Source organism: Schistocerca americana, chromosome 5 (assembly GCF_021461395.2).
Source record: "Schistocerca americana isolate TAMUIC-IGC-003095 chromosome 5, iqSchAmer2.1, whole genome shotgun sequence".
NCBI classification, from domain to species: Eukaryota; Metazoa; Arthropoda; class Insecta; order Orthoptera; family Acrididae; genus Schistocerca; species Schistocerca americana.
Window position 1 is genome coordinate 488,659,394 of NC_060123.1, and position 12,306 is coordinate 488,671,699.

Below are 12,306 nucleotides of genomic sequence, written 5' to 3' on the forward strand. Positions count from 1 at the left end.
ACAGATCAATCGAGAAAACAGGAAGAAGTTGTGTGGAACTATGAAAAAAATAAGCAAAATATACAAATTGAGTAGTCCATGCGCAAGTGGTGGTGGTTAGTGTTTAACGTCCCGTCGACCACGAGGTCATTAGAGACGGAGCACAAGCTCGGGTTAAGGAAGGATTGGGAAGGAAATCGGCCGTGCCCTTTCAAAGGAACCATCCCGGCATTTGCCTGAAACGATTTAGGGAAATCACGGAAAACCTAAATCAGGATGGCTGGAGACGGGATTGAACCGTCGTCCTCCCGAATGCGAGTCCAGTGTGCTAACCACTGCGCCACCTCGCTCGGTCCCATGTGCAAGATAGGCAACATGAAGGTGAACGTGAGTTCAGGAGCCCCATGGTCCTGTGGTTAGCGTGAGCAACTGCAGAACGAGAGGCCCTTGCTTCAAGTCTTCCCTCCAGTGAAAAGTTTAATTTTTTATTTTCAGACAATTATTTTGCGTAGCTGCACAGGTACACAGAGCAGTATTGTTTACGTGATCGTGTGTCAATTATCAAAGTTCAGGCACTCACACATAATCAACTTCACTCTCCAAAATTCCAGGACATGTTCATATTTGCTTGGACATATGCAGGATTTGACGATCTACACACGGAAAAATTTGAAAACGTTAAAAACAAATGTTTTGACAGAGAACAGGGAAAACTGTGCGACTGTGAAACTGTTGCATTCATTTGTTGCAGTTTATGTGACAAACTCTTATGTTTTCATCACTTTTTTGGGAGTGATTATCACATCCACAAAGAAAACCTAAATCGGGCAAGGTAGAAGAATCTTTTTACCCATTCGCCAAGTGTACAAGTTAGGTGGGTCGACAACATATTCCTCTCATGTGACGCACATGCCGTCACCAGTGTCGTATAGAATATATCAGACGTGTTTTCCTGTGGAAGAATCGGTTGACCTATGACCTTGTGATCAAATGTTTTCGTTTACCATTGGAGAGGCACGTCCTTATGTCTACTAATCGCACGGTTTTGCGGTGCGGTCGCAAAACACAGACACTAAACTTATTACAGTGAACAGAGACGTCAATGAACGAACGGACAGATCATAACTTCGCGTAAATAAACTTTTCACTCAAGGGAAGACTTGAACCAAGGACGTCTTGTTCCACAGCTGCTCACGCTAACCACGGGACCATGGCACTCCTGAGTTCATACTATCCTTGATGTTGCCTATCTTGCGCATGGACTACGCAGACAATTATTTTGCGTAGCTGCACAGGTACACAGAGCAGTATTGTTTACGTGATCGTGTGTCAATTATCAAAGTTCAGGCACTCACACATAATCAACTTCACTCTCCAAAATTCCAGGACATGTTCATATTTGCTTGGACATATGCAGGATTTGAAGGTCTACATACGGAAAAATTTGAAAACCTTAAAAACAAATGTTTTGACAGAGAACAGGGAAAACTGTGCGACTGTGAAACTGTTGCATTCATTTGTTGCAGTTTATGTGACAAACTCTTATGTTTTCATCACTTTTTTGGGAGTGATTATCACATCCACAAAGAAAACCTAAATCGGCCAAGGTAGAAGAATCTTTTTACCCATTCGCCAAGTGTACAAGTTAGGTGGGTCGACAACATATTCCTCTCATGTGACGCACATGCCGTCACCAGTGTCGTATAGAATATATCAGACGTGTTTTCCTGTGGAGGAATCGGTTGACCTATGACCTTGTGATCAAATGTTTTCGTTTACCGTTGGAGAGGCACGTCCTTATGTCTACTAATCGCACGGTTTTGCGGTGCGGTCGCAAAACACAGACACTAAACTTATTACAGTGAACAGAGACGTCAATGAACGAACGGACAGATCATAACTTCGCGTAAATAAACTTTTCACTCAAGGGAAGACTTGAACCAAGGACGTCTTGTTCCACAGCTGCTCACGCTAACCACGGGACCATGGCACTCCTGAGTTCATACTATCCTTGATGTTGCCTATCTTGCGCATGGACTACGCAGTTTGTATATTTTGCTTATTTTTTTCATAGTTCCACACAATTTCTTTATGTTTTCTCGATTGATCTGTGTTCAGTTTTTCAAGGCCTATCCACTGTGCCGACTTATAACTAAATCTGAGGGGGGTGCGATGGGGAGGTTCCCTTGTCAGTATATCCAATGTAAACCTGCCTTCTGAAAATATGGTTTCAGTTCGACCACATCTTTTAGCAAAGACGTCTCTCTGTTGTGCCCTGAAGAGTTGTACGATTCACACATAATTTTATCCAAACAATGTTAAAAGCCTACACTATAGAAAAAAGAAAAATATTCAGAAATTGCATAAATCACTCCATGTATCAATTAATTCCTTGACCTCAATGCATTACAAGCCTGAGGTTTCTGGATCTCTCTCTCCCATCACTCATCTTTCTGCTTCTTCTTTTTCTCTTTGTCTCTCCTCGCTTTTACCAACACCTCTGTGGAATTGCCTCTGGTACACTCTTGAATGGTTATAGATGCCGAACGTGCCAATTGCCGTCTTCATCAGCAGTTGTAGCTTCACATTTACCAATGATGCTGTCTCAGTGTGATGCAAGGTAATGTCCCCACTCGTTTCACTGCCTCTTCCTACTTCTTCAACACCTTAGTATTTGCTTGTTGGACCGTCCCCCATACTTGCTTCACTGTTCTGAAAAACTCCTGTACCACCTCTCCTTCTGCCACTTTCCTGGTGAATTATATAGAATGACAGCATCTTTCTCTGTAAACCACCTAGAATGTAGACAACCTTGTGCTAGTGTATACTTTAAGAGTTATACGTTCTCACCACAAAGGATGGATCTGTATGTAAGTTCACATAATATCTAAGCATTTTACCAACTGTTCGAGGAACTCGTTTCATTCTTCTGTTAGCTTGTGGGTGAAATAGACTGGTTCTCAGTTTTTTTCACCTTCAGTAACTGACACAAATCTTCCATCAGATATGACATGAAGTTTGTCCCTTGGTCCGTAATTATCATCTCTGGCACCCAAAACCACAGTATCCACCTATTCACCAATGCTTGTGCAATTTTGAATGCCCGTTGATCTGGCATTGGCACCATTTTGAAGTAATAAGAGAATTGATCTTATATTCCATACAAAATGCTAGGTGCTGGTATTTGGCTCAATGGGCCTAACACATCCACCCCAATGAAACTGGATGGCTCAATAAAATGTGATCATGCGTCTTATGTAACACTTATAGCTTCAGCTTGGACAGAACCACTGCTCATGCACCCAATTTCATCCCTCTGCATAACGCTCTGTCACTCAAGCTTAACCGTTGTGGTTGCCATACTACTTATACTCTTCATTTGGTTCTCTGTGCTGCTCATCATTGGCCAAGGTCATGACCTAGTGCCTGTACGACTGCTGTTTTTTTTTGCCAAGACCATCTGCATTTCCCTGTTCCTTTCATGGTTTGTGAGTTACTTCACATTCAAATTCACTGAATTTTAATGGCCACCTCATCAATCAGGCAACGGCCTTGCCATAGTGGATACACCGGTTCCCATGAGATCACAGAAGTTAAGCACGTCGGGTGTGGTCGGCACTTGGATGGGTAACCATCCAGGCCGCCATGCGCTGTTGCCATTTTTCGGGGTGCACTCAGCCTTGTGATGCCAATTGAGGGGCTACTCGACCGAATAGTAGCGGCTCCGGTCAAGAATATCACCATCACAACCGGGAGAGCAGTGTGCTGACCCCACGCCCCTCCTATCTGCATCCTCCTCTGAGGATGACATGGCGGTCGGATGGTACCGATAGGCCACTCGTGTCCTGAAGACAGAGTACCTCTTCTATCTACTGGGTGGATTCTTCAAGTGAAGTAACCTCTTCAAAGTTGGTTGGTTGGTTGGTTTGGAGGGATTAAAGGGACCAGACTGCAACGGTCATCGGTCCCCCTCTTCAAAGTAGTATGGTCCATCTGTACAAGTAACATTGAGAGTATGTCACTCTCTATATCAAGCTAAGTATTTCCCTCTCTCTTGTGGAATAATTGGTCTCCACCGTGTTCACCTGTCTTGATGTATAGGCAACAGGATGTTCTTGCCTATCGACCTCCTGGCTCAAAACACACCCCAGAATGTGATTTGATAATACTCTCTTCAACTCAACAAATGCTTCCTGGCATTCCTCCAACCATACAGACATAATCCCCTTTCTATAACAGCTGTGTAAGCAGCCTGGCAGCATCCGCAAACCCCTTTATAAACTTGCTATAATAATTTGTGAGATCGAAAAAAGACTACAATTCCTTGGTAGGTCTTAGTACCAGAAACTCTTACACCCCTTTTATTAACTTCAGAGCGGTTCTCACACTGTCCTTACTAATGATATGGTCCAGATAGCTAACTTCTTCCAGCGCAAAGCGTAATTTTTTCGTGCTGGGTGTCAAATGAGTGGCTTCCCTCAGTTATTGTCCATCCCTTGAAAAGAGCTAGCACTCCTGGAAAAAGGCTACTGCGGAGACATGGCTTAGCCACAACCTGGGGGATGTTTCCAGAATGAGATTTTCACTCTGCAGCGGAGTGTGCGCTGATATGAAACTTCCTAGCAGATTAAAACTGTATGCTGGACCGAGGATGAGATTTTAACTCTGCAGCGGAAACATCCTCCAGGCTGTGACTAAGCCATGTCTCTGGAATGTCCTTTCTTTCAAGAGTGCTAGTTCTGCAAGGTTCGCAGAAGAGCTTCTGTGAAGTTTGGAAGGTAGGAGACGAGGTACTGGCAGAATTGAAGCTGTGAGGACTGGTCGTGAGTCGTGCTTGGGTAGCTCAGTTGGTGGAGCACTTGCCCACAAAAGGCAAATGTCCCGAGTTCGAGTCTCGGTCCAGCATACAGTTTTAATCTGCCAGGAAGTTTCATCCATACGCTTCTTCATCATGATCACGATTCTTGCCTACAGGGTCTAGTACTCTCTTGTATATTTCAATCAGCCAACCAAGATTTATGAATTCCTCCAAAATTGATTGCAGCAGTTGTGGAATTATATATAGCCCCCAATACATCAGTGCTTCATTTCCTGTTGGAATCTTGTCTAGTGTTACTGGCACAGAAGGGAATGGCCCTCACAGAAAAACAAATGTTGAAATTCTAGCACTGGATCCTACATATATGTCCTATCTGTTCCAATTACATTCTTCAATTTCTCACGAAATGCAGTGGTAGCAGTATTCCTACCTCACAACAGCCGATACCCCTGTGTGGCAGTCGTCCTCATCCAGAAATTCCAATATAACCAGTAGCATTCTCTTTAAAAATGTAATTTCTTCAGCACCAAAATTATCTGCATTAACGGGTGCTATGTTGCCTCTATCCCTCTCTTGTACACTTACAATGTTATGTTTCACCAAAAAATGCGTTCAGTATCTCACTACCCTCTAGCAGTTGTACTGCACATAGTATATCAACTGGCAATTCAGGCTCCACGTTGACCCACAGTGTCTTCATGGTGCCTCCTAGCATGCAGTCATTGCTCATTGTTTAACTGGATTGTTTTGTACATTAGACAGTTCTCACAGCAGATCAATATCGACAACAGTTTCCCCATGTCCATTCTAATATATGTTATCAAAGGTCAATTTTGGCATGATGTTGATGCAGAAAGTCCAACCCTAGGATCATACTGTAGCTCTCAGTTATTTAAGACACCATATGTACACATTCCTTACATCTGGTTGTCTTGAACTAAAAGTTCACTACTACTGACATGAATGGTTGTATATCAGTATTCCCTACCCAATGCGAATTATAACATGGTGGGTTTCAATGTGTCCTTTCCACTAACTACTTTGAAGCCACTGACACATGTGCCCCTGTGTCCAACGAAACTCTATATCTCCTACCTTCTATCACACCTATTATGGCACATTCCGCCTCTGTATTCGTTCAGACTGATTTTACTTTTACTGGGACCTTCTGTTTGCTGTCCTGTGGTTCCCTACTAAGTTTAACAAACTCTACCTTCCTGCTGGACCACCGCTATTATCACTCTCCCACCTCTACCCTTGTTGATGACCTACACCTCCCCTGTTACAATTTCCATAAAATTGTTGGTCACCTATGTTAATTTCGTCGCTCTTTCATGGCTGGTAGCATTGTTTCGTTGTATGTCATGTTCACATTCAATGAAAATATGTGCCTTTGGTCTCTCACTCCTGTCGATCTGTTTCCTCAAATTCGAACACTAACCTAACCCCTGCGTGAAGATATTTAGGGGCTCATGTACTTACCCTCCTAGACATCTCTGGTGCCAAATCCCTCAGAAAAAATCGGGTGCTCCTTAGATGGGCTCCTACAATATCACTTTGTTAACATTGTCATTTGGTGATGACTCACAGGTGTAAACATTCAGCTTTCTAATCTTATCCATGAACTTCTGCACTACCTCATTATACCTCTTGAACACAATACCCTGAAGCTCCTGAAAAAACTGCACACTATTCTGCTTCCTGTACTGTTGTTCCAATCCTTGTCTCAGTTGATAGAAGTCTCTGCATTACGCAACACTTCTGTGCAACTTAGGAAGAACTTTGCTTTGCCTGCCAGGAGCTCAATTTTTCAAAAGTAAGGTCACTTTTTGTAAGATAAAAAAGAGAGCTTACTTTTAAAAAATTGAACCTACAATTGCCCCTTACTACACCAAATTTTAATTTCTAACTCACTTTTTCATGTAAAAATTATAAAAAATACAAATTTCATTATAAAATACGTACAAAATCAAGAGACAAAAGAACTAAGGAAGACTTTTTGCCCCCTTACATTCCCTTTCCAGAAAAAATTGCATTTGAGAAAATAACGGAAAAAGTTTCCATTTATTATATTCCTGTATGTTCAACACCTTCCATAATGCTTTGATTTTTAGCAGACATAACATTCCAAAATTTAATAGGAAAAATAAATTTTTGAAGCTAGAAATACTAGTTCATCAAACTGACTATCATTGTTTCCAATTTTTTCAGTCCTTTATACCTTAGCTTAATATTTTACTCTTCAAAAAACTGAAAATTCCCAATTAATTTGTAATATCTGTCTGCTAAAATTATCTTAAATTCGTTATCAAGCTCTATACTAATTTTTCTCCATTTCTAGTATTCAAATATTCACAGCCAGTAATGTAATACAAATTATTTACTTCTAGCTCATTAACCTTTATAAACAAAATAGAGTTGTTAGTGTTGCCGAGATTCTTCAGTAGAGCCTCCATTTATATAGTAAACATTTTTATTTATAAAATTTAAACACCATTCTGAAAAATGATGAAATTATTTGATCAAATAATGTCCATATGGATATGTATTTATTTTATTTTCTAAATCCTTTATTGTCATGTGGGCTAGTGACTTTTTTCTTTACTTTGACTGAACAAAATTCATGGTTAATGCTTCACATCAAATAAGTCGTTCTGTATTGTTAAGCAAACAATCTTTATAATCTTCTAAACATATTTTAATTTTAATAATACATTTCTTAACTCCTTCGATTTCTTCTCTGTTTTGTCACCAACTTTATAGACATACGTTTTTGCTCCTAAAACACAAAATTCTTCCTTTATTTGCCCATTACAATCTTCTTTAATTTTTCCTAAGACTATCTTTTTTGCTTGGGGATACTTTATTTATTATCCATGGGATAGTCTCTATTATCAAATTTATCAATCATCAATTTCGTGTCATAATAAAACCCTTCAGTCTATATATGCAGGCGTGCATGCACACACACACACACACACACACACACACACACACACACACATACATATATATATATATATATATATATATATATATATCTTGAAAGCATAGTTCTCTATTTTCTCCATATTTTCATTTCATAACATTGTAGGGAAAATCATACATCAGTTCATTGTAAAAATTAAGTACATTTATTCCAGCATAAACTGGCTTATAAAACATAATTTTTGTTTTATTCCTATGGATAGCAAGAAAATTTTTATTAAACATTGTTCTTACTTTGAAGTTTGGCTTCACTACATGTGTATCACACTTACCTCCATCTGCAACTAATTTTATATCTACTGTCATTCTTATGTTCTCCTTTGTCTCACCAAAAACAACTTTATCCATTAACTTATAGAAACTTTTTTCAGAATCATTAATTGCTTTATCTTCATACCTGTGTTCAAGTCTATAACATGTTGTTTAAATTTTAATATTCTGTGTATTTTTTATCTTGATTCCTAGGGATAGACACTGTTTAAGATTGCTATAGTGGACTATAAAATTATGCTTGTCTTCCAGAGTAAACAAAAAGTCGATACCTTACTTTCTTGGGTTCCTGGTAAGATTGCAGTTTGGAGAGCAAGTGGTAAATCTTTATGTAAATCATACATTTCTTTTAGATATTCTAGATCTGCTTTAAATATATATCCAATTTTAGATGTATTTAGGATCTCACTTATTTTTCCAAAATCTAAATTATTTCGTTCATCCCATTCTAATCCACCATGTGGTAAATACTGATACATAGCGGAAATATATAAATTAGTTGCATCTAAACATGCCAAATAATTCAATATCTTTTTTTACATCTTAATCTATCATATATTTATTATTTGCTTTAACATGCATATTACAACATTTGGATATACCACCTCTTATACCTTTCTCAACCACTAAAAGCATATCATAATTATACAACAATTCGAGTGCTGTATCAGTCAATTTTGACATCACATAAAAAGATAAACCAGGTGTTGAATAATACCAAGATGGATCTAACTCATGTGCTTTTATATATGTTTCTCTAAAATTTTCAGATACATCAACCAATAACAAAACATAAGTTTTAAGATACCAATCACTATATTCAGCATGATTTTTTATATTAAATGTTTCCCAAAGTACTTTTGCATATTTATAATCTTCATCACATATTTCACAGTCATTTGGAATCTTGTAAAAGTATTCTCTCGATGGAACCTATGTTTCTTCAAATTTCTTCCAAGCACTCATATAATCATTGGGATAGACTCCCTTCTTGATTACCAAATTGAATAAATTTTCTGGAAAAAGTTTTTAATATCTTTCATTTGATTCTTTTTCGGATTTGATGAAACTTTGTCAAGGCTTGTGGACATTGATTTAAATGTGTCAAATTTCATAATCAAATTTTCCATCTTCTTTCCATAGTTAATATATCTCTCTTCATTATATTCTATTAAATCTATATACTTTATTTCATAACCAAGACCTTTTACAAACAAATGAGAATCATATCCTGCGAGATTATGTAAATAAATTCGTTCAATACTTGGATTTTTTTAGTTTTCTGTTCCAATTATTAAACAATGGATTCATATATTTTCTGTTAAATGATCATGAAGACGAACTTATTATTATTTTTTGTATAAGAATCTCTGCATAATGAGCATATATTAGATTATGTATGTCTTGATTGTTCTTCAGATGTTAATATCCCATTCCTTCGATTTTAGAATAAATTCTTCCAATTCCTTCAACCTCTTTTTTCACACATTCGATAAATTTTTTCATTATATACAGCAGGATCTGTATAGCCTCCACTGATATACTTGATTAATAACAGGAATCATATGGTTCATATTTCTGATATTTCATTGTACATGAGCTTTTTGGTTTCGACTGACAGTCATCCATATTTAATATAAAACTTTCAAAATCAGAATAAATGATGAATGGAACTTTCTGTGTATGTTGCTAATTTATAAATCTTAAATATTAAACATTTTGTGGTAATTCTACTTTTAATGGTTTGTCAACTATAAAGTTTGATGTGTGACTATCTAATTATTCCTTACTGTTGAACTGGAGTAAACACATATCACAAATAAATTTTGCTTCTTTATATTTTGTAAATGTAGATAAGTTTTTTATATAACAATAGAGTGAATTTTCACCATTTTTGAAATACAGTAACTTAATATGTTTGTCTTCCTCATATTTTCTTATTTTTAATGGACACACTTGATATCTTTCATCAAATGAATAACCATTAATAGATACATTAATTCTAGTCTCAATTTTTGGTACATTATGAACCACTGCAGGAAATAAAAATTTTTTAAGTTTTTGATAAAGATCCAGACCAACAGTTGTATACATTTTGTGACTCTATCTATATGTTTACTTAAGGACATAATGCTGATTTTATAAATGATAGAAAACATTTATGATCATTATTTTTTACTTTAATACAGGATTTTTTATTTTGATTGTTTCTGGAATGTCAATAGAAGATGAGACTTTTAATGGAATATATCTACTAATTCTTAATTGAAAAATGATAATTCTATTTATTGGTCAACCTGAACCTCACATATGAAAATTAGACATTTGTGATAAAATATTTTGGTTTACAAGTCTTAAATTTTTTAACTATTTCTCTCTTTCTGGTGATTCTATAGTTTGTGTTGAAATCTAAATTATGTAATATTTCCTCTTGCGTTCTGTACTCCCAAAAGAAGGTTGAAAAAAGATGGCGGACAGTGAAGTGGATCGAATTGAGAAAGGTCATATGATGATTGGAAAAGTGGCAGAAGAAGGAGGATATATGAAGAAGGAAATCTTTTAAAAACGAAACAAAAGCAAAGAAGGAGGAGAATAGGAATGCTATGAGAGAGGTTAGGAACATCCAACAAGAGGAGATGAGTGGGGGAGAACACAGCTGCACTGCTGGACAACTAGCGACATCTATTGGAGAAACGCAGGAAACAGCACATAGCGGACAGTGGCCTGCTGGGCACCTAGCGATTTCTAATGGCGAAACACAGGAAACAGCACATAGCGGACAGAGACAGACGGAAGATACACCTATGGGATCGGAGAAGAACTTCAACAGAGACATCAGTGTGGGTAGCTTTCTGGAAAAAGCAAGAAAAGACAGAAACAAGACGGAAATGGGAGAACTTAGGCATAAAGTGGAGGAGATAACTGATTTCCTAAAAAACCAACTAGGGATATTAATACATGAGGAAATAAAGAAAACTCTAGAAAAGGAAAGTCACCTAGACCCAGAGAAAACCAAAACTGATGGAAACAACATACGAACTAAATACAACAACAAAGCTAAACCAGGGGGAACGACAATATATAGAAATTCTCTGCTCCAGGAACAAAATCAGCTACAAGCCCAAATCAATGCACATGAGCAAGATAATAAAACCCGAAATCAGGTTAATGAACTAGAGGAACCAACTTGGAGTACTGTGGTAGGGAGGAGCTGGAACAGAAGAAACCACAGTAATAATAAAACTATAACGGATACAAAAAAAGGATGAGGAAATGCAAGCATCAGAAACAACAGTGTGGCTATATATCAGTAACTTAAAGAGAACCACCACAATTGCTACAGTAGTGAATTGCCTTAACAAGAACGGAATACTGGGACAACTAGAATGTGAAGAACTGCGCACACTGGGCGACAAACAAGCTTTCAAAGTAGGCATTCTGTTTGAAAAGCTACAAATCACACAAGAACCAGAATTCTGGCCAGAAAACATAAAAGTACGTCGATTTAGTTTCCCAAGACGATCAATGGAAGAGGGAGCAGAACTCAACTAAACTAAGAAGAAAACCAGAAGTGCAAGAAATAAAAGCGGTCTCGTGGAATACAGAGGGAGTAAACAGTGCTCTTAACCTAACACCAACAGACACTGTGGAAAACTCGGATCTTGCAATTCTAACAGAAACCTTCCTGATAGACAACTGGCAACATAAAGATTTCTACAATTATCATCTAATGCAGGCTCATCCAAGAATTGCGCCCGGCGGGCGCGCCCGCGTCCCGCGTGCGCAAGGCAGTGTAGTTCAGCGCCCCGTCTGCGACCGTGTGTCGCTAGTGTCGCCATAGGAGCGAGAGCGAGAGCTTCGGGGCGAGTGAGAGTGCACAGCACTTCTCTGTGCTGGACTGTCCCGCAGTCTGATCCAATGTAAACAAAATATTCTATTTTAGAAATAGTTTTATGTAAGGGATATAATGTCTCATTCTTACTGTTAGTAGTTACAAGTAAACATATATATTTTTTTATACTTCGTGCTACAGCTTTTTGTATCCCTTTTCAGAGTTTAGAATTCGGATCCTTAGTTTGCTGTTTTGTACGTAATAATTTTAACTGACCAAGTTTGAAAACTTATTAAAAATAGAATTAAGGTGATAAAGCTCTTTAATTCTTATGATCAACATTGTTAAAGAAGACAATTAACATTTTACACGTTTTTCCTTTATGAGGAAACGATTTTGTCTTGGTTTGGTACGTATT